Genomic DNA, 4,206 nt, shown 5'->3' with positions numbered 1-4,206 from the left:
GGGGATTGAACTGTGAGGCAGACGCGTTACCCAGTCAACCTGATATGATTCAGAGCAGATTCTGTACTGTGATGAGTTCGGAAACTTGATTGAAATTTGTCAAAAAGTCAATTTAAGTTCAAGAAATTGCTGAGTTGATTAAAAATAACTTTCTCAACAATCTTGGCTATGAAAGGGAGATTTGAGATGGGTATATCGGTTGCTAACATGGAAGCGTCCAGCGTTCTATTTTATTTTTAGAAGCGGCTTAATGGCAACTACTTTAAGAGGTTTAGGAAACTTGCCTGACTGAAGTGAACAATTGATTATTTGCTGCAAATCAGCTAGCACAGACTTTGCGATAGCTTTGAAAAAGTCTTTTGGTATTGAGTCAAGACAGCTCGTTAATGGTTTCAGTTGCTGAACCGTTTTCTCTACAGTTTTTATGGTCAACTGCATCAAATTCTGACATGGTAATAGAGCTTTTCCTGGGTGGCTTCAGATGTAGCAGATCTCAGATCCAGCAGGAGCAGTGTGGTAGATGAACTGTTTTTTGTTTTAATTGAAATGATTCAACAGTGTATTAAATGGATTGCTATGAAAATTTAGTGCAGACATCAATATCTCATCAGGATTAATAGGGTTATCGGGCCCATCCGCTTGTCCAACGGTGATTACTGAAAAGATTCCCTACTAAAAATCCTAATTGTCATTGTGAGCTCGTCTGACACCTCACAATGGCTCAATGCATCATCTTTTAAACTCACTATGGACACTTATATTGTAGTTGCGCCAGAACAATAAATGTTATTGTTTATTTTATTTCATATCATTGAAATTGGTCCAAAGAGAGAAAATATCCGAATAGGACTGCGAACATAATGATGCGCTAAGTTGGCACCACCATGGGCATTCTCCCCCAAATACACCATGAATATTAAAATGGGAAGACATACTCCTCTGTAAACATGGAAACCATGTTCCTAACAGACAATCATCATTTAAAGCAAATTAGTCATGTCGGTGTTCGTATCAATACAACTGATGAGTGACGACATATGAGAAGATTGGCCTCAGACCAATGCCAGGAGGGAAACAAGATCAATCCATTTTGGTAATTGTCTGATGAGAAATGATCCGCTCTGCACACTCAATGAGGTTTCGTCCTCAAAAACCAGTTAAGTGGATCACCTCAGTATGTTAAATCAGTGATTCCCAACCAGTGTGCCGTGGCACATTAGCCTAACATTAGTGAAAAGGCTATATAGCGGTTAGCATGGCGGGAGTTAGCTGACTAATGAAACTAATTTAAGAATCGTACATTTCTGGGTTTGTACGATTCGTACAATACCATGGCAATAATCAACCGTTATCCAACGTAAGATAGATATTTTAAAAGTCTGTTACTTAAGAGTACTGAACTAAGACATGCTGTAGCTACGCAATGTAACGTGTTCTCTAACACCGCTAAGCGTTAAAGCTTACCTTCTTGAAGCGCGTGGAACCAATAGGGATGTATGGACTGGCTATCTGGCTGGAGTGAGATTAAAAAATGAAATGAGACACGATAAGCGGTATACTGTAGAAAATGTGGAAAATATGTGCCTTGGCTCCAAAAAGGTCAGGAAAACACTGAATTAGAGCACAGTATATGTATTTGTGGTATAGCAATAACAGAAGTACCATTATTGTTGGGTATTTTGCATTGATAAAGACTATATTTCATACACAGGTGCGTATGTACAGTATAGGATATGAGTTTCTCGTGAGTTCGCCGTGTTACTGCAACGCCTCACGTCAGTAAATCGACGCGGCTCGTCCTTGTCACGAAGACGCCGTAGCCTTCCACCAGCGTGCAATGAAACTAAATGATGACACATGCCCAGCAATATTATTAATACAACTGTGTATCCCAACTACCTGGTGTCATTATCTATACATGCGTGCGAGGTAAGGCAGTTGTGTTTGCCCTCGTCGGGACTGTGAAGGCGTTCTTTCTGACGTTAACTAACACCAGAAAATGTTTACGTCTGGCGCCGAGGACACAAAGGTCATCCTGGTCTCGGCTGCGATCGTGGAAAATCATTTTAAAAGGGTCGAAGCGCTAATTTACGATGATGGCAAAAAGGCTGAGGGATCTATTTAGGTCGAGTGTACAGTGAGGCTGTGTCTTTATTGCAATTTACAAAGCATCGGGCCCCAGTCCATCTGTTTTTTCTGGCTCCCTCTTTGGAAAAGTAAGAGTTGCATCACCAATGCTTTCATTGATCACTGGGGCTTTCCATTCATCACCAAAGGGTCATTATGCTGCCTCCATCTCATGACATTGTTTCAACGCCAATCTCTCCCATCTGAATAAATTCCCCGTTCCCACTTTGTGTGAGCTCTGCGCACATTTATGCAAGCCACAGGATGGGGGTGGAGCACTCAGATATGTATTTTATTAGAACTGCACACTTGTAGAAAACCAGAAAGTATCCCACCACAGATAGATAGAAACCTGATAGAAAATGGAATTATTCCAGAGTCAACCAGACTAAATGGGTGTATTTTTCCACACACACACACAAAATGTAGGATGATTTCTCTTTTTGTCCAACCCTTGTTGACATTGCAAATAATCATAAACACACAAAATGTGAACATGTTACAGCACAGATAAAATCAGATAAGCATTACACGCTTTCCTGCCCTCTTGACTTTCATTAATGAGCCAGTCAAATCCCATTCGACTAAAATTGTAGCCTTGCAAGTTAACACATTGCCACAGGGTGCTGAGCATATGGCGTGCATGCACTCCTCTCCTGTTCTGCTCAAAGTTGCTGTTAAATCAAATGTGGCAGGGTAATGCGATAAATGCATCTATTTGGGATACCGCGGTTTAATTCCACAAGAGAGTCTGGCCATCTGTCTGTTCGCGCTGCCTCCCAAATGAAAGCGCTTGATTGCCCCCTAGTGATGGATGACATCCATTGCACCACGATGCCAATGCGCCTCCTACTGTTTGCAAGTAAAACTGCCTCATTGATTTCGTGCAGTCGTTCGCCAAGTACGACCTAAATAAAAAAAAAAAAAAAAAAAAAAACATGCTCAGCTCTCCAAATACCACCAGCATGACTAACGTTACAATACAACAGCGTAGCAGGCCTAGGTGTTCATAAAAAAACGAGACAGGTGTGATTCCTAAAAAGTTTATCGTTGAAAGCCACTGTAACATTTTAGAGTGTAAACATTAACACTGACCTTAAATATAGGAAGAAAATAAACTATACTTAAATGATTAAATGTATTCCTTATAAGAGTTTATTAAAAATTGTACATGAATAAAAGCTTAAAAAGTTATTAAAATGTTTATGTAAATGTATTGTACGAAAAAGTTAAATACAACTGAACTGTATATAGCGATTCTTTTGCATAACCCGAGAGCGAGTCCACATACAATGGGAGGAAAAAGTATGTGAACCCTTTGGAAATATGTTTTCATATTTTTATTGAAAATAAATGTAATCATTCACAGCACAGGGAAGAATAAGTGGCTGCAGACTCTCCAAGAGCTAATCAGTTAGCTGTGAGCCAACCTCGAGTCCAACTAGTTATTTACATGCTATGCACTATACAATGGTGAAAACATAATTGTTTGTGTGGTATTAATTTAAGCAGACTGTTTATTTTTGAGATAAAAAAAAAATGACTACATTTTATAACCACTTTATGCATAAATTGAATTCCTAAGGGTTCACATAAGTTTTCCTCCCACTGTACCATAGAGAATCACCGACTTATTACACTGCAAGGCCACAACATGAGAGATGAAACGCACATAAAACAGATTAATTCAACAAATACGGAATACTACTCATTTTGAATGTTATGCAATGTTCAAATTTCTTGAATTGAATTTTTTTTTTTTCCCCCATTGACTGTAAGCTAAAATTAAGATGAAACATTTCACTTTGTTTGGTGGATGTGCTCTTTTTAATTGAACTGCTGAAATGAACTGTTTTTCACGATATTCAAATTTTAGATACACCTCTATTTCCGTTGTACCTCACACAGGCAGGTATGCGAGTGTTTCAGTTTCATGGGTGCTCGCTGCCTTACTCAAGGGCACCTCAGCAGTTACAGCTGAGTTACTGCTGCCCCCATATCAGTTTATATGTGCACACCCTAAAGACAAAACGTGGAAAGATAATAAGCTCCAATAAAATGTGATTAATGGCCACCAGC

The sequence above is a fragment of the Phyllopteryx taeniolatus genome, chromosome 1 (assembly GCF_024500385.1).
Source record: "Phyllopteryx taeniolatus isolate TA_2022b chromosome 1, UOR_Ptae_1.2, whole genome shotgun sequence".
NCBI classification, from domain to species: Eukaryota; Metazoa; Chordata; class Actinopteri; order Syngnathiformes; family Syngnathidae; genus Phyllopteryx; species Phyllopteryx taeniolatus.
This window is presented reverse-complemented; position numbering follows the sequence as displayed.